General features: G+C 40.3%; 1 protein-coding gene across 1 annotated transcript in view; it reads right to left on the bottom strand.

The window, feature by feature from the left end:
- R3HDM1 (R3H domain containing 1) overlaps positions 1 to 20,323 on the bottom strand; it is an 88,275-nt gene that overhangs the window by 67,527 nt on the left and 425 nt on the right. The window lies entirely within an intron of this gene.

The following is a 20,323-nucleotide window of genomic DNA, read 5'->3' as shown; positions in this document are numbered from 1 at the left end:
CTTATTCAACTACCAATTTTACATAACGATGCATTATTTTAACCAACTTCTTTATTAACTCACAGAACAATTAAAATAATTTGGGTAAAATTATTAGGGACTACTGCTAGTATTCCAAGATTTAAAAAAAAATAAAAAAATGAAGAGAGGCTGGACTGCAATGTTATAAAAGAGTCTTTCCTATATACAGATAATAGTCTCACATTTATCATTCCATTATATAGCAACACATTTTAAGTTCAGATAATGTTGAGTGCAGTATTTAACAGGTATTGATGTAGTTATGTACATGATTTGATCTTAATATCGTTATCACGTTCCTTTAAACAACCCTTGTATTAATTTAATTTGCCTATCCTAACATATAAACATGTTCCTCTCACACATTAAAATACATTTAATTTAGATATTACAGAAGTATTAAAAATGAGACATGAAAATTTAGAGTGTAAACCTACTAGCAAAATGCTTTTTTGCAATCTAAATAGGCAACACGGAGGAACTTGGTTTAATCTTTCTGCAGCCTATGACAGAAGAATGTAGTGTTCCATCATATATGCCATCATCAGTGCTAATTACTTTAACAACATTTAAACTGCTTATTATGGTGACTGATGAAAATACTATTTTCAGTAGGGAAAAATGAAAACAAAGATATAAATAGATTCCACCACCACCTCTTCCTTATATTCTGGGCACTTCCTATTATTTTTATTCCTAAAATACAACACAAAATACACCAAAAACAAAAGTTTTTAAACATACCTCTGACTCGACTTGAATTCTAACTTAAATATTTTAATCTATCAGCTTCTTGTCTATCAGCTACTAAATCTCTACCAATTGTTGGAAACAAAATGGGGGGGGGGGAGCTATATATTGTACCATTGACACAACAATCCTGTGCCTGTCTATTCAGAAGTGAGTCCCAAAGACCTAAAAGGTCCTTACTCAGAAGTAAGGATGTATGAGAATTTAAGCCTTAAAAAACAGAATAATTCTAATCAGTTTTGGTCTACATAAAATGTACTATGCTGAACTCCCTTACTGATTCTAGTATAGAACAGCAACATTTTCTAACTGGACGCAACCTATGCATTTTCAACGTTCTTTTCTACCAGCAATCAATCACCTCTTCTAGACCTGCATTTGACATTTTTTATGGAATATCAGTGCATAATTGCAATCACTTGAAATAGTTAATGTATTATTATACTGCTTCTTTATTTGCCTGCCCCACCTGTAACTTTGCTCTATTTTAACTAGTACAGTACAATGTTTACTAGTTAATTGCAGTGTTAATTTTGAGCAAATCTCTAGTCCTAGATATCCCAAGGAAGATCACTTTCTCACTACGACTGACTCTGCTGTACTATCATCAGAGCAAAAATTAGATGTAGGGATTTTTATGCTTAACAAAAACAGGCTTAATATTCCATGGAATGTCCAGATGGAATCTATTCAAAGTACAGGAAGTAGTTTTATTTTAAACTATATGTAAAAACTTTCCAAGGCAACCTAGTTCCTTTAAGAATTTCATTTTTTAAAAAAACTTAATCGATTTGTCCCTTTTTTTAGTTTGTATATTATTGTGGAGGGGGCATTTTATTCAGTTGTAGTACATTAACAATAATCCATTATAATGTCTCCAAACTTCAACACAGAATTATGTATGCACAGGACTAAAGAAATTATGCACATCCATATTCAATACATTTCATCAAGATACAAATTTAGCACACTATGAAGAAATTTGCCCAAACACCAACCACTTCTCTAGATAGATGCAAGATTTCACCATATTGAAACTAGATACTGAAGAATTAACATACCTGCATCATGCTGGCAATTTAGCATCATAATACAAAGCTGCAAAAGGTACTCTTTCCATAATATCCGTTTTCTAAGATTCTGGAGGACTCCTTTGAAAAAGAGCCTAGCTTTTAAACATACCCACTGTTCATTTTTCAGGCATTTGGCAGGTAGCTGCTGAAGCAGTTGGTTAAGGCACTTGCTGAAGCATCAACCATAATAGAAAATCAACAGCTGTATTATGTTGTGATGTCAGCAACACCTTAGCCAGTCTCCACAGAGAAAAAACTGAAATGCATCAGAAGCTATATTGAGCTCTTCATTAGCAATTCAGCAGCAAGCAAGGCAAATGTCCTGTGAAACTGTGAGAATACTATGAAATGGCTGTAGGGATTTTTAGTCACTTTCCACTTCACATTTAACTCACACTGTGAAACTATAACAATTATTCATCCCAAAATAACTGAGGTTACCACAAAGGTTCAACCTATTTAAGACCTAAAATTAAGGCTGTTCTACCTGCCCTCCTCCCAATAATGCATCAATAGAAAATATAAAGATAAAATATAAAGATGATCTTTATGCCAATGGCTGACTTAATTCTGTCAGAAATCAATGTCTCATTTTGTATTTTGATTGTTTTAAATATAAAAAAACAGAAAATGTATCTCACTTAGTTGGTCTTGTCAGATTTTTCTTAAAGATATATTACAATAAAAAATGAGTCTTGCCTACTATAGATTTTGCGGGGGTACAACAGCATTCAACTTGTCCCCCATTTATTCCCCCCCCACCTGCACAGCCTCTTTGTTTTCCTGTCTCCTGGTATTTTTAGCTTATCTGTTTCACCAGCATACAATGATGCAGCTAATCTTATTGGCGTGCCATCGTTTGAGGTTTACACTTTTGCAGAAGCACAAGCCTTGAAAAATACTACAGCCAGCCATAACACTTGAGCAAATCAGCCTAAGTAATCAGCTAATGGCTGTTATGCTGATCCCATGGAAATAGCTTTTTGCAGTGGGGTCAAGCATCCTGCAATCAAAACTGCAAAATACAGTGGGTGGGGGGATATTTGCACATGAAATCTTAGAAAAATACTTTCAAAACAAAGCATTTATGTATTTAAGAGAAATTATGGACCGCTGCCAAAAGAACCAAAAGAAGCAGTTCAGCCTTGGAACTGACTGTCAATGCCAAGGCTCAGCCAGAGCCTCATCTGTACTTTGCCATACCTGGGACTCCTAAAGTACCCAAAGGTAACAGCAACTAGCAAGGTGGTAATGCCCTATCTCAGGTCTTGAATACTCAACATTTCCAGAAGCCATCCTATTAGATGTACCGGTAAATGTTTCAAATCTTGGCCATGGATACAAGAACTAGCTACAAGTTTTTAAAAATAGTATTTATTCAATTATAGAGCACTGAGGAAAGCAACTTGGGGGGAAAGATTAAGCTGAATGCATAGAACCTTTGCTTTAGAATGTTTTGTTTCCTTCACCCCAAGGTTTATGAAATTGGAGATAAATGATCCTACTTTTCGAGTTTAAGGGTGGATTTCTTATTATTTTTTAAAGTTTATTTAAACATAAGCAAGTCCACAACAATTAGTACCTTGCAATTTTATTTTATTAACCTGCTGATGGCTGTAAAAGAATAAAAAAATGACAAACTTTCTACTACATATCTATATATTTTGAGGTTTTATACTTGGATTTTGTTCTGTGAACTGCCCTGAGACCTCTGAGTATAGGGCAGTATATAAATTCAATAGATGATTATGATGATAAGAAGCAGCAGCAGACTAGAGGAAGAATGAAATTATCCATCCCTCATCCACTACCCTGCTGCATTTCCATGGCAGTAACTGGAAGAAGCTTTCCTTCCTCTGTAGCAACCATGGAAACCATGGTGAAAGGAGGGATGCACTGGCCAGCCTGTTTACTCACTTGCATGGAATTCCAGGCAAGTTGTTTAAATAAAAGACTGGCAACAAAGGTCTTAATTTAACAAAAACAAAAAGGAGATCCCTTTTCTGCCTCCCCACTTCCAGCTACTCTCTGAAGACTGGAGAAGAGACCCTCTTAAGAATATTAGGGGGGTGGCCAGGTGAAGGACTAGACCATGTGAAAAACGAACACAATATTTTAGCTGCTGTTCATTCATTTTCAGCTTTGTATCCTTTCTTTTAAAAAAGCACACCTAGACATTCCCTTGTTGCTCCCATAACCTTGGTTTAAGGTGGCATTTAGCTCCTAGCTTTCATATCTCAGTTTCTAACACTGTACTGGGGTACAAATCTCCCTTAATCTGCAACAAAACTTTTTTTTAATCTATCACTAATATCCCTTGTATTTTAATAAAAACAATATAGCACACATGGGGGTTGCAGGATCACCAATTTAAGACCAGAAGCATTGAAGAGCCATTATTAGAAACATAAAATCAGAGCCATAGGGAGATCTACAATGTTAGTGGTATTCTGAGGAGACCTATGTAAGTCCATTAATTTACTGTGAGTATGACCTATGTTAGACATCACACATGAGGTTTCCCAGTAAACCACACTTGGTTCTACTAGTACTATAAACCCGCCAACTGCCTTAATGACCTGCACAATCCCTTCCCCAAATGGGAAAATCTTGGGACACAGCTGTAACAGAAGACTAGGAGAGCTTGCTTAGGGCCTTGTGCAATGGCCACACAACAGCCTTGAAGGCAGATGAGCTGCATCTTGCCTATGTGGTAATTCCTGTCACCACCACATCAGTCTTAAATTTACAGGCCCTGAGATAGGAAGTAATTCTAGGGTGCTGAAGAAGTACTATAGCCCAGAACCCCAAGACAGCACACCCTGCACTTCTGTCAGATCTACTCAGACTTCTCAGAAAGCTGTGTGAGCACACAGCTCTGTCTTTTCCTAGAGATCAGAGTGCTCTGCTTTTCTCTATCTACCCTACTCTTTCACTAAGTAGAATACACCCAGCAGCTAGGCATGTAGGAGATTACCAGAACACGAGTTTGGCATGCACACTTCAGACAACAGCAGCCAAATTATATGAAGGGTTTTTTTAAGTACACAAAGGAAGAGAAGAGAACACAGCGACAAGTAGACCTGCTTGCCTCCTTGCTCTTGCAAAACAGAGGGCAGGAGACCCAGGTTTTTCTTCACAGTGGCAACCAATGTACAGAGACACCTTCCACAGGAGGCAGGTTGGGGGGAGATACCATCTCATAGGAATCTGTTCCACCAGTTTGCTAACATTCAGAGGTGTATGATTGCTATTTCTAGATTATTGTCCTATTCTCTCAATCTTTCTCCCTGTGTCCTTACATAGACGAGACAGAGCTCCTTTTATCATACAACTCTTGCAGATGCCAGGTGCATGTGTTAGATGTTATATCTGCAAATACTGAAACCAGGGGATAAAATTATGATTACTTTGAGCCTATAGATCAGAATCGGAGAGAAGTTTTTTGCTCTTCAAAATATCAGCAAATGTAAGCATCTTATATTCTTTCCATAACTGGAAAGTTAAGCAATGTTAGCTGGTTTGCAAATGGTGTCCAAAAAGTTTGCATTCAAGTGCATGTGCACCAGCTGCAGAAGACTGGGGAAATACAAGGAACAGGAGTCTAGTATTTTTATAAATGCAGGATACATGTTTACAGGAACTTCTGTCCATACCTTTTGTGGAAACTGGATACAAATGAACTAGGTTCTCAAAGTCAACCTTCTGTTTTCTTGCAGAACTGTCCACTAAGACAGATTGAAAATTAGTATCCACTCTTGCACTCTGACTGCGGATGTATTTGAAATACATTGAATATTGAATTGAAATAATGTATTTAGATACTGAAGAAAATCATTAACTCAATTGGACCCAAGATTTATGAAGGCTTTTGGGGGAGCCAAGATGCAGGAGTGAAAGCACAAACTGTTCTAGTTGTAAGAATGTGCAAGCAACATGGCAAGGAAAAAAAATATTTCCATGTCTGTGGCACAGCAATTAAATCTAAAGGCACAAAGGCTACCCAACACCCAACACATTTCTACTTGCACTTTCAAATAAGAAGCATGAAAAAACATTTTGAAACAAACTCTAAATATATAAGCAACATGCAGGGATTTCACTGAACCGTTTGTATCCAAGCTCTTCTCACCTATCACACCAAATTAATATGGGTTTTCAATTTGCGTCTACGCTCAGTTTTAAGTGTGAGTATTAACCTTTTAAAGCTTGGAATGGCTTAAGTTACCTAAAAGCCCACAAGGGCCTTAAGATAAGTGTCAGAAGCCTTGCTCTCTGACTGGACAGTAGAGAAGATCAGATTGGTATCAGAGCAAAGGCAGTGTTCAAAACTCCCATTGTTCTAGGTCAGGGGTCTGCAACCCGCGGCTCCGGAGCCGCATGTGGCTCTTTTACATCTTTGCTGCGACTCCGGGGCGGATACTAGCGAGGGGAGGAGGCGCATTGTGTGCCCCGACACTCCTCACTGTGGCGGGCGCTGTACTGGCTGTGACGTCGCATGGGGGTGGTGCGTGCGTTAGTCACGCACCGTCCCGACGTCACCTTCCCACCCGCTGTCAGATCGTGGCTCCGGAGATATATTTGTTTTTAATGTCGTAATGGTTTTGCGGCTCCCAGTTGTTTTTTCTTCGGAAACGGGTCCAAGTGGCTCTTTTTGTCTTAAAGGTTGCAGACCCCCGTTCTAGGTGCATTTTGCAACAGGGAATTTCATTAGCTCAAGCAGTTTCTGAGCTCTGGGTGCAAATTAAAACTGCAGAGTGGAAGGAAAGGAGGACTTTTTTTTCTGCCTCCCCACTTTCAGCTACTCTCTAAAGACTGGAGAAGAGACCCTCTTAAGAATATTAGGAGGGTGGGCAGGGGAAGGACTAAGACCATATGAAAAATGAACGTAATATTTTAGCTGCAGTTCATTTATTTTCAGTGCCCATAACCTAGGTTTAAAGTGCCATTTAGCTCCTAGCTTTCATATCGTAACACTGGGGGAAGGGCCTTTTTTGTGGAGGATCCACAGTTGTTGAACTTTTTCCTTCTGAATTTATGTCCATGTTTTTGATGGGCACTGAGGAAGTCTACTTCTAAAAAATATTTCTGCTGACTTGTATATGATTAACACTCAGAAATTTTAAAACTGCCTTATTTTGTATTATTGTTTGTATTTTATATCATTCTATTGGAAAGACTATCTGTAAAGACAAAATAAAAGTGATTTGTAATAAGTAAGAAACATACATCTGATGCAAATGATTTGCTGCATAAAGGTTTAAAAATTAAGTGCTGCAACCCTGCTCCCTTTTTCTTTTCAGTTTCCACTGGAGCATTTAGTCCATGGTTTCCCAAACTTGGGTCTCCAGCTGTTTTTGGAATACAGTTCCCATCATCCTTGACCACTGGTCCTCCAAAAACAGCTGGAGACCCAAGTCTGGGAAACCCTCATCTATGCCTTCTGGCCCACTGAAGACCCAGGTATAATGAGCTGGCAGGAACTGTTCTCTAGGACTGGCCACAAAGGCTGGGCTTGAAATGCGGAGTCCCAGGATCAGTATACAGGTTGATGGACTTCATTTTCAAGAAAATGGCACCCAAAGTAAAATATCATATGGTCAGCACCCAGTGCCTGTGAAAGTGGTGTAGTGCAAGCACAGAAATTAAGCATAATTTACATATTTGGATTTGAGCATCCTGCATTAAATTTAACCCATATTCATCCATTCCTATCACTTCAATATCCATTAGTAGCTGAACAAAGCAGATTACACAAAGGCAGTGTTTATAGAGGACTACAGACTACAACATTAGAACAGCAGATATGCTACATTTTCCTATTCATGATTACTGTACTTACTGTGCTGTACTAATGCTAGCTAATGCTGTTCTAGTCTTTGTCCTGTGGACTACAACTGCACAAATACTAGTGAGGATAGCTGCACTTAAAACTAAAGTAAAAAGCAGCAGTGAATAATGACCATGTGTTAATCATGCAGTAGTGTATCAGAATGCCTCATTAATTCTGCAATAGAGCAATCAGTCCAATTAAATCTTATCAAATTGAGTTGCAGAATATTCTAGCGTACTTTTAAGACCTGACAACCACTTCAAATCACTTGACGGCTGTATCCGAGAACCAGAACTAACCTTCAACACAATATAGCTCTCTCCCATTGGCCCAATATCACCATTCCAGGATGTGCTAAGGACCAATTCTCCATAAATTCATTTTGTTCCAAAGGAACTGATGTAGGATTAGTACAGTGGTCCCTCGGGTTAAGTACTTAATTCGTTCCGGAGGCCCGTTCTTAATCTGAAACTGTTTGCCTCCTAAACCACAAAATTACAATTGACTCTTCAAAAAAGAAGGAACAGAAGTTAAAATAATGGATGATATTCAACTCAACTAAGCCATACGCCAGTCCAGTGATTTAAAAAGGTCCACCCTAGGACTAACATGGGTTATCAGCCAATGTTTTCTGTGATTTTAATTTAATATTAACGTTTAATATTAAACATTTTCAATAAAGCAAATCAGAAACTGAATAATGTCGGTGGAAATTAAGAAGCAAACACACAGAGCATTTAATGCAGTGGTAGTTAAGCTGGTGTTCTCCAGTTGTTGTTGGCACTCTCAAGCCTCAGCACCAGCCAGAACGGCCAATGACCAGGGTGATGGGACCTGAAGTCCAACCATATCTGAAGATGACTAAGGTGGCTAACCCAATCTAAAGACTTGCACAAAATCAGTATGGCATGTACAGTTGAGACACAGAGAAGAATGTGTGAGAGATTATAGGAAAGATTACAAGAACCATTTAAATGCTTCAGAAGATAAAATGTTAACACATTTTACAGGATAAACACTATAGCTAGACCAGGGTTTCCCAAACTTGGGTCTACAGTTGTTTTTGGACTATAATTCCCATAATCCCTGACCACTAGTCCCACTAGCTAGGGATTATGGGAGTTGTAGTCCCAAAACAGCTGGAGAGCCAAGTTTGGTCATGCCTGATAAACCCAATACTTCGGTTATCACATCAGCTGACGAAGCATGGAGCCACATTGTGTCTTTCTGCTGTTTTGGATCTAAAGCTGGATACAATGAATGCTGGAGAGTCAAGTTTGGGAAACCCTGAGTTAGGCATAATGCAGATGACTTAAAGAATTTTGCAGCTCAAATCCTATACAGGCAAAAGTCTCAATGAGTTCAAATGGGCTTCCTTTCGGGTAAGTGTGTAAAGCAGAGCTTTCCAAACTTCTTATGTTGGTGACACACTTTTTAGACATGCATCATTTCACGACATGGCAATTCACTTTTACTAGCAAACCAAACGTTAAACTAACCCCTTTCCAGCCTCAGGAAAAGTGTGGGGAGCATTCAGGTGACACACCTCTACACTGCAGCCCACACATTAATGTGTCGCGACACACAGTTTGGAAAGCTCTGATGTACAAGTTTGCATCTCTTAAAGAGGATACTTTGCCTTGAAGGTCCTCTGCCTTTGAAGATGTGCTGTCTTTTGCAGAGAAATTTGCCAATTTCAATCAGAAAGCACATTTTATTGGAAACATTCTTCTTACATGTCTAATCAGAAGAACATTTGGCTTTTTTGAATTCTGTTATTATAGCCCTCTCTTCTCAAACACCAACATGAGCTATTTTCAAAGGGATCAAAACAAAGTCTAGATCAGTGTTTTCAATAGCTCCCTGCCTGGTGATCAGCAACACCACCAAGAGAATAGCAGATTGAATAGCATAATTCACAAGGGAAAGGAAGCAGCAGTAAACAAGAATTATCATTCTGTTTGTTAACTATTCTAGGTAACAAAATTAGCACCAACATTCCAAGGCAACTGCAGCAATCTTCCCTCTGATGCCTCCCCCCAAAAGGTTCATAACCTTTCCAAATTCAGACTCCTCTCCATCCCAACTTTGTGGAAGAAGGTATTTCCTTCAACAAAAGAAACTGAAATGACATGTCCTCATATGTATAGTTTTGTAAATGTATTTCTGTAACATACAAGTGTACAATGTGCTTCTTTTGAGCTCTTTTGAGCTCAGTCCCATGAAGTACATTGTGCTCAGGCAAAGGAGACTTGTCCAATATCATGCACTGAGTTTCATAGCCAAGTGCCAATTCCCACTTCCCTGCAAAGAACACAAACTTTAAAAGAGGAGACTCAGGCGTCCAAAGACCTGCATACACATACTGGAGAGCAGTGACTGTTTGTGGGTCCCTGATATGTCTTCTCATGCATTTCTTTATGGTACTTTTCCCTTAAGGCAACACTGGTTGAATATCAGAAAGTATGACCTGGGATTCAGTTTCATTAACTAACTTATGCATAATGTTATGATTGTTACTAGCTATAAAGCACACAAAAACCCCATCATTTTAAGCTACTGTAAACCAATGATGCTAAAGGGCAAGTGCGCCTAGAAAAAGTAAGCAATTTTAAACAGTGTAAAATTTAAGCAATTAGCTTAAGCAACTGGGATTCCAAAAAGTTCAAGGGGAAGGGGGGAAATGCAACTGGCAACATATGCAAGACTCTGTACACACATCGTTAGTTGCCAAGAGAGCCACTGCTGCTTGATTAGCAGTATACACATTTTAGAATAAGATGTGAACAGAAAGATGACAGGAGTCCACAGACATCATAAGCAAAAGAAGACTGCAATGCTATGCAATTAAGAAAAATCCCATGGGGATTTACTGGTGAGGAAATGCAAAGCGCAGAATTTGAGACTCTTCAGAGATTTATGTTGCCAGTGACAAAGCCTTCCTGAAATTCAGTAGTAAAATAATCAGAACCTTAATACTTTTCACATAATGACAAATTTGTATGATGCACTGCTCTATACAGTCTTATTGTCTTTATCAAAAACTCTTTGTGGTGTTAACTGCAGAAGGTCACATAGCAAAGAATTCTATATACCAAGCATACCTTCAACTTCTTGAGAAGACTGAATGTAAACACAGTTTAATTAGGAATCCTGACCACAAGTTTTTCTTGTGGACCCAGTTCTTTATTCTAAAATTCACTTCACTCAGTTTCAACACCAGCAAACTTCAGGTACTGTGTGCATTGTTAAGTAAGAAACAATTACACTTGTTTCTATGTCTTAATACATTGGGTTGCAGCCAACAAAGCTGTTTTGCTCACACAAGGACTTTCGCTTGGTACTTTCCCTTCCTCTCCTCATGCCTACCCCCTACCCCAATCTGTTCCAAAGGATTGGGGGGAAACCCAGAACAGATTTGGGGAATGTGTAGTGGGGAGAAGAAGTTCTGTGACATAAGCAGAAGTCCTTGCACAAATGTGACAACTGTTGGATACAACCCATATACTTCCTCCCTCCAGAGAACAACATTCAGTGATGCTATATGGTGTGCATCTTCAACTTTTGCTTGTCACTGTTTCTTGGTTGTTGTGGCCATACAGAGGAAAACTCGGAATTAAAATGGACTCTACATCTCCAACTCTCTCTACATCTCCAACTCTCTCACCCAATAGGAGTTAAGTATTCCCGTGCTTTAAAGAAGCCCTGGTACACCTCTTCGTGCCACATTTTTGCTCGTCTTTCAATGTGAACACTACAAGAGTTTAGTACTTTCACCACAAACCACCTCCATGTATTTGGATATAACTTTCCTTTGACCAAAGAATAATTTGTTACCCAGTACTGAAAATTAAGAAAAGGAACATATAGTAGGTGTGTCTACTAAACTACGCTTTGATGTGGCACTTAAAAAGAAAGAAAGAAAGAAAGAAAGAAAGAAAGAAAGAAAGAAAGGGCCAAAAGTACCGTTATTTATTCTGCATACTTAAAAAATGCCAGGGTTCAGTTGTGATTTATCACAGAATTAAAAGTTCAGGGTGAAATTCAATGTAGCTCTAAGGAGATTTCCACTTGTGCTCACAGAACAATCATCTCCTTCCTCCCACTGCATGCTTTTTGGGAGGTTCCCATGACCCTCCAGAGCAGATCTGGGGAAGGCATGAGGGGTACCGTATTTTTCGCCCTATAGGACGCACCGTCCCATAAGGTGCACCTAGTTTTTTGGGGGGAAATAAAGGGGGGTGCGGGGCTGGGGAAGCCCAAGCTTCCCCCGACCCCAACCCCCAGAGCAGGCAACTCTCTGCAAGCAGTGGGAGCTCAGCGCAGGGCTCCCGCGGCTTGCGGAGAGGTGCGCGAAGTCTGGGCACACTGAGCTCAGCGCGCCCAGCCTTCGGCATGCAGGCAACTCTCCGCAAGCCGCGGGAGCCCGGCCCGGGCTCCCACGGTTTGCGGAGATCTGTGCGAAGCCTGGAGAGCGAGAGGGGTCGGTGCACACTGACCTCTCTCGCTCTCCAGGCTTCATCAAAAGCCTGCATTCGCCCCATAGGACGCACACACATTTCCCCTTCATTTTTGGAGGGGGAAAAGTGCGTCCTATGGGGCAAAAAATAAGGTAAGTCTCACGGTGCTAATGAGTGCTTGTGTTGGCATCCACTAGTGGGACTGGGCAGTTTAATCTGGTCTCTTGCATTCAATGTGCAGTTGACTGTTTTAACAAGATAACTAATGTGCAACATGTGTATGGGGGGTCATGTGTTGGAGGAGGGTCAGGTGCTGCTGTCCTTGTCCTAACATTAATGGTCAGAGCACAGATGTCTGAAAATAAACCTCTACTTGTGAGCAGCTGTTGATGTATATGGATCCATGTGACTGGGACACACATTTTACCCAGATATCCTGATCAAGTGACACACCTTCCTAAATCCACAGTCAGGTTGCAGCTGTTGAGAAGGGCTGGCTTGGAGATGAGACATCATGGTGAGCTGTGCCATGAGTGCCCTAGACTCCAATACAGTGTGAATAGGCCAACGTCTCAACAAATCTATGCTCATTTCATGGGCCCTTTCTAAACATGACATTTAATGCAAAGTCTAGGGTGAACAAAGACTAAAATAATTTCAAATGTTTTCTCTAAAACTATCATTTTCTTATCAGTTTTGAGATCAATAATGCTGGCAAGAAGAATGCATTTGTTAGCCAGCTTAGTGGAGAAAAAAGGTTTGTGTCTGAAAAGTTACTGGTTGGCCTATTCTTCTTAATTATTTTATATATTCTTTTACAAACAGCTGACAACTAACATCTATGTTCAGTTTTTCTGCCATCCCTATCACCTCAGGGTCAAAGAGATTGTGGTTCACCCTTCTTTCTCAACACTTTGCCTCCATCTGTATCCTGTAGCAGTTTTTAATCAGCAAAGTAAAGAGTCTTCAGCCTAATAAAGAGAACAAGAGCTTGTTTAGCATCCAAAGCTAAAAAGTTTTGTCTATCTACTACAAGGGGTGGGGCAAAGGAAAGAAGCTCAGAGGAGCTAGGAACAACATCACTAATGATTCACCATTAAGACAAGGATAACTAACAGCAGTAATAATCTGCACAGAGCTACTGCATCTGATACTGTGGTGTTTTTTTATTGAATTTTATTGTTTTAATTACTGGTGCAGGCTGCTTGTGGTGAAAGGAAGGACATTCTATAAATAAGTAAAGTAACTTGCCATGGGCAAGCAAATTAATGCAAGGGAAACGATCCAAGATCTATGAATTCAGTGAATAAAACCACAGACTATGGAAAGCACAAGGTAGATTTCAATGGAAACTATGCTAGCACAAATTGACCTTGGGTATACATAATATAGCTCTAACCATGGTTTGATGTCTTAATCCTGGTTAAGATGTCAAATGTGGGCAATATTCACAAAAAAGGCAAAACAATGCTATGGCACCACCATTGTCCTTGATCTAGGCACTCTCTCCACCATTTGCACACAGTGGCTGAGTACTTCATTTCCTTATTTAATAGAAGGCCATATACAACCCACCATTTCATCCAACATGACAAACTATGGTTTGCACAAGCCATACATTATACACTAAGAAGGGTTGTAATCGTAGCATATGAAACTGCATTGCAATCCTGGTGCACAAAGCAATTATGATTAACCACAAGAAAAGCTTTCAGTAGTGGTATACAAAACGGTTAGGCAAGCCATTTAGTGTTACAAGAATGAAGTTGATGCTTGTAACATTAAAATATAGTGTTGCATTGCATCTGAATAACCTAGTGTGGGGAAACTGTGTTTTAGATTGCAAAATGACAACGGCAGTGGGGCTAGATTGGCAAACAGAGGGGCAGAGAAACTGCTTTAACTGTGGTTTGCTCCATGCTGATGTAATATTTACCCACACAAACCACAATTTGCAGACTGACTTGATATAGATCTTGGTATGTGATCAGAACTTCACCACAGTTTAGCTCAAGAAAGGGAAACCTGTGCCCCTCCAGACGTTTTTGACACCACAAGAGGCCCAGAGGGTGGCAACATGAGAATGGGCCTTTCCTGCAGTGGCTCCCCATTTGTGAAATATTCTCCCCAGGGACACATTTGGCACTCTCACTACATATCATCAGGTGCCAGGCAAAAACTTTCCTTTGTAGCCAGGTCTTTTTCCCTCAACCATCTGGCATTTTAGAAGTGGGCAGGCAGGATGTTGTATTTCTTTTTCCTCTTGGTTTTAATGTAGTTATGTTGGAGGGGGGTTCCCCCATCTGTCACTCTGTTTGGTTGTAAGTCACTTTGGGTTGTCCTAGGCAAAATAAAGTGACTAACAAATTCAGTTGTTGTTGTTGTTGTTAAACAACTCTTATCGGACAGAGACAGCCTATGGCCACAGATAATGATTCCAGCAATATATGTTGGGCCACAGGTTCCTCATGCCCAGTTTTACGTACTCAGATGATGCTTAATCATGCACTATATTTACATAAGGCTACTGCAGGGGATTATGGAATTGTGGCACTATAAATTACTATATAAATTACATACCAAAAAAATTGTATGTGTTGCTGTTCATAGGAACACAAGAAACTGCCATGTACCAAGTTAGAGTCATAAGAGTTGTAGAGTTAGAAGGGACACCTTAAAGTCATTCTTGTCAAACCCCCTGCAATGCTGGAATCTCAAAGCATCCATGACAGATGGCCATTCAACTCTGCTTAAAAATCATCAATAAAGGAGGGTCCACGATATTCTAAGGGAGCCTGTTCTACTGTTGAACAGTTCTTCCCAATGTTTAGTCAGAATCTCCTTGTAACTTGAAGCCATTGGGCTCAGGACCCACTCTCCAGAGCAGGAGAAAACAAGCTTGCTCCATCTTCCATGTGACAGCCCTTTAGTTATTTGAAGATGGCTAGCATATCACCTCTCCTTAGACATTAGATGTTAGACATTCGCTGCCACCAGCAATGCCAGGACAGCAAAAGAAAAGCATGTGTACCTGAAAAACATCCAGTGCTTCCCCCATCCTGTCCCATCCTGATCTTGGCAAGGGGCAGCACCACAACAACCAGCAGTTGAGTGCAACAGCAACACCTCACCATACATGCTACAACAGCATGGGATCAAACCATGTAATGTTTCCATGCCAGATGCACTGCTGGAGTTCAAAACACTAAGCACACAAGAAGCACTTCTTTCACATGCTTCGATACTCTGTGTGGCCAGAATTTGGGGAACATTGCTGTGGTCTAAACCACAGAGCCTAGGGCTTGCCGATTGGGAGGTCGGCGGTTCGAATCCCCGAACTGGGGTGAGCTCCCGTTGATCGGTCCCAGCTCCTGCCCACCTAGCAGTTTGAAAGCACATCAAGTGCAAGTAGATAAATAGGTACCGCTCTGGCGGGAAGGTAAACGGCGTTTCTGTGCACTGCTCTGGTTCACCAGTACCTGTAAAGGGGTACCTTTACAGTTCATTGCACGTAATGTCCTCTTGGATTCCCAGAGAGAACTCTCTAAACGCCAAGCAAGACTCCAAAACAAAAGCATACAATTTCATCCAACAGAATCCTTCAGCTACAGGAAAGAACTCACAGTACGACAGCCAAGCATACCCTATTCACTCCTACAATCATATCTACTACTTAGATTGGTCCAATTTGGCTTAAGAAGCCTAATGTGATCATCCATACCTTGCCATTTGGCACTATAATGAGGAGTCCAACACACAGAGAGAGTTAAATTTTAGGGAAGCCTACTTATTGGTGCAGGAACAAGCAATATGTTTTCTGTAACCTCATCAAAGAAAGCAGTATAGATAGAGGCCACTTGATTTCCGGAAACCAACACATACTAAACAAGCATTCACATTTCCTTTCACTATGGTCACCTTAAAGCAAAATTCTGAGATCGTAAGAGGTAATTTAATAGTCCACTTTCGGTAATTTCTCCCAGATCTTAAAGCAAAAAATACCAGAACGTATACCCTGGGACAGCTGGCTTTCTCTTGTCCACCTAATTAAGTCAAATAACTGAACCGAAAACCACCCCCAATGGCCCCCAAGCAAGGTTCAAACCACAAATATATATTTGTACACATAAATAAGGGTCAAAACATTTGCCTCAGGACATGTGGCAGGCATTCTCAGCAGGGTCACATATTCAAAACAAATTCAATTTGGCAGATTTCCACCTCACCTCCCAATGTCAGGGCCTGATGAAGAGTCCAACTGCTACTCTTCCCTCACACCAGAAGCAGGATTTCCCTCCCTTTCATACCCTGATTCATCTATTCCATTTTTACAAAACTTGAACGAAAGGGCTTGGTGCTACTGCAGGGAGAACTAGTCAGAGATTGCTCATTTAAAATTACCACCTACAAGCATCATAGGATTTTGATCCATCATCTTTACTCCTCCACCTATATTCTTCAAACACAAAAGGAAAGGAAAAGGAACTCACAACAGCAAACTAAACTACATTTTCCATTGCACATTCTCCCAAATTATGACTAGTTTTATAAAACACTTGAAGCAGACTGGATACATCACACAAATCTGTCTGCCAGGCATAATTAGAACTACGAAGAGAAACCCACAGGATGTACTGACCATCTTTTGCTGGCAAAATCCTCCCCCCCCCCCGTAAGTCCTTACCATAGCTAAAAAGTTATTTGTTGCCTCCCCCCCTGCACAACACAATTCAAACATTCTACATTGCTAGACATTACGCAGCTCCACTTTTAAGTTAAATGTCACATGAAGAGGCTGCTAAAAGCAGACAGTGATGTAGCTCATGTCCTGTTCCATCTGGACAGCAGCTCACATGGTGCCAGACACAACTAGGAACAGGAAGAGTAACATTCCCACAAAGGCAAAACCATACTGGCCAGCTGTTTTGCAATGATGCCACAACTGACAGAAGCCATTAAAAAAAAATTAGACCAACATACAGACGCATACAAATAAAGTCCAAGCTAAACAAATACAGCACCTTTGTGCTGTTTCTAAATCTGATGTAAGCTCCTGCAGAATAACTTATTATGAACACTAAGCAACGACGGTACAATAATTCTATTTGAATATAGTACAGAGAGAAAAATTGTAAAGACTGATTCAACCCTATACAGTGGTACCTCGGGTTAAGAACTTAATACGTTCTGGAGGTCCGTTCTTAACCTGAAACTGTTCTTAACCTGAGGTACCACTTTAGCTAATGGGGCCTCCCGCTGCTGCAGCGCCGCCAACGCACGATTTCTGTTCCCATCCTGAAGCAAAGTTGTTAACCCGAGGTACTATTTCTGGGTTAGTGGAGTCTGTAACCTGAAGCTTCTCTAACCCAAAGTACCACTGTAATGCCACTTACCATAGGAAATCACTCAATTTCTTTAAAAACAAAAGCAGAATTGCAAAGGCACTAAAAATATACTTAACTTACTAGAATACAGTCGCATTTTTGCAAGTGCTACAGAGAATATTCAAATCCAGTCCAGACAAAGTGTCAAGTTAACTACAAAAGTACTTAGTTTCAAGTAAGATAAACGTAATGCAAATGTAGAATATGTACTAGGCTAGGAAACTTCTATAATACACATGGTACAATATACCAATAATTTAAAATGGCTTATGACGCCACAAATGCTCTTATCCTATCACTGTAATATCCAAGGTGGAGAAGATATGAATGCACCTTAACAATTCTATAAAGTCTCTCTCATACACAATGGGAAACCAGTGTATGTTGTATTATCTATTGCGGCTCTACCTTTGTTTTTCAAAGCTTTATTTTTTACTGTTAACCACCCGAGACTCTCACAAGGAATGGGGGGATATATTAATTTAAATAATAAATAATATTTTGACTCCTTCTGCTTTTGAGTAAAGCAATTGAGACCAAACAGCATTACCAAATACCATTCCCTTTCTACCTCCAAAAAAGATCAAAGCATTCTAAGATACATCAACAGTTAAGCCACCTTGCAAACCTCCAATTTGCTTTCAGTATTAAAGTTTTTCCAACATCCATGATGGTCCATACAACCTGTACGGAAGGAAGATCTCAAAATCATTTGGCTACAATCTCTAGAAGATGAACACTGACTGCAGGCTGAAGGGGTTATTGACACTAGTCTCCTGGAAAATTTAGAACTGGAAAATTATCTGATATCCAAAAGCTATCCAATTTAACATATTATTTAAATTTAACCGATATAAATCAAAAAGGGCAAAATGTTAATTTGTATGCATAAAATATTTCAAAGAGCCAAAATATTTGATTAGGATACAAATTCAATAAATCACAGTTAACAGTATTAAAAACAAATCCAAAACTTTATTTGGAATATTTGTAAATATTTTGTGACAACACAATAGCATGTGCTTTCCACACAAGGTTTAAATTTTAAGGAGAAAAATGGAAGGCACTGAAAACCGTTAACATTATGTAAACACTTATGTCACTTTCTGGTCTTCCAAAGCAGCTCCCAAACATCATAAAACAGATTACAAATTTTAAATTACCAAATTTGACAGGCATTTTAGATTACTCCTTAATTTTGTGAAATGATGAATTTTCCACCTTACATCACAGCATGAGGGGGACCCGGCAGTTCTTTGTTACCTTGAGAACAAGAAAACATTCCTTACCTTTAAAGGTATGAGTAATTAGCTATTTTAAAAATGAACAAATCATTTCAACACAATAGGCAAAACGATCAGTCAGCCCAAATACAATATTGTGTACTTCACATTTAACCACTGGTTCTCTCAATGTTTGCTCTGGGTTGTTGCTGCTTTTTAGCAGCTATCAATATGCCACAAGCTATTTGGAGAGTGAACAAACCCCTAAGTAATCACAGGGGGGGGGAGCATTTACATTATAATATGGGCAAGTATGCAGTTTTAAAGTCCTTCCTATGAGGCAGTTACTGTGCACTATTTGAAGCTCTGGTGACCCAGTTGCACTTACAGCTCTTGAGGATGCTAGAAATCAGTCCTCAAACAGGACTAGGGAAATTAACACTACCTTGCACCCACATACTCAATCCATGACACTTTGCTAAAGCTAACAGAATTTATTGCCTCCACCCCCCCCCCTGTCAAGCCCATGGAAGTGGATCAAAGAGCACAAACGAGGAAATATATTGTCCCCTATTGCAGTCTTCAGAATTATATGTGCACCAGTCATTTTCTGAAGAGCATATGATGGTCTACTAGTACAAGCCAAACAGCCGTTTTCTGACGAGCATATGATGCTCTACTAGTACAAGCCAAAGGATTACCTCATACAGCCTTTGGAGAGGACGCAAAGTTCAAAGCAAGCCACCGCTTCCTTGGGGGCAGTCTCCAAGCTGATAACCTACATATGTATTGCTCACGAGTCCAACGATATACAAAGCCTCACGCTCCCTACAGACCTTGTGGTGTAGTCCCTTTCACTAAAGATCTCAAGAGTACTGTAATGCCAAGTATCCCTTTGGAACAGAGAGGAATCTGCAAAGGCAGCTCTATCCACGGATTGGGATGGCAAACCCTCACGCTTAGAACCGAAGTGACAACCACAGCTTTTAACCAGCCACTTCTTTTAACCATTTCAGGATGAATCAACACTTCACAGGGAATGAAGACGGGTTAGCCATTGCAGGTCCCAAAGGATTGTTTCTCTCTCTCTCTCTCAGAGAGAGAGAGAGAGAGAATATATATGAATGAGTGAGTGAGATAGAATTAATGTATATGAATATCAATCTATCTGCATCCATTCCTGGACCAGCTTCCCTTTCTGAAAGATACTGGGAAGACGTGTATCCTAGGACGGCACCCATTGGGGGGCGAAGGGGGCAGCGGCAGGGATTTCTCCCACGGCAGGCCCTCAGGTTATAATAATGCCTGCCTTTGGGAATAATATTAAAGAGTTGCCATGACTGGCCATGACATTATTTTGAAGCCGTCGTGTTTCCTCGCCCGAAGCAGGGAAACCCTTCCACCGAATGCAAAGCCTAGGGGCTTGGCAGACCCCACTGCATCCACCCCATCAACTTCCCCTCTCAACCCCACACTGTCCCTGCGGGGGGGGGGAGAGGGAGGGAGGTCACTTCCCCCCCCCGACCCACCGCAAGGCCCGGGGGCGTAACTGCACCAATTGCATCCACGAGGCTGGCGC

Source organism: Podarcis liolepis (assembly GCF_965112155.1).
Source record: "Podarcis liolepis genome assembly, chromosome: 1".
NCBI classification, from domain to species: Eukaryota; Metazoa; Chordata; class Lepidosauria; order Squamata; family Lacertidae; genus Podarcis; species Podarcis liolepis.
The sequence above is the reverse complement of the archived record's forward strand: the minus strand, read 5'-3'. Positions and strand labels throughout refer to the sequence as shown.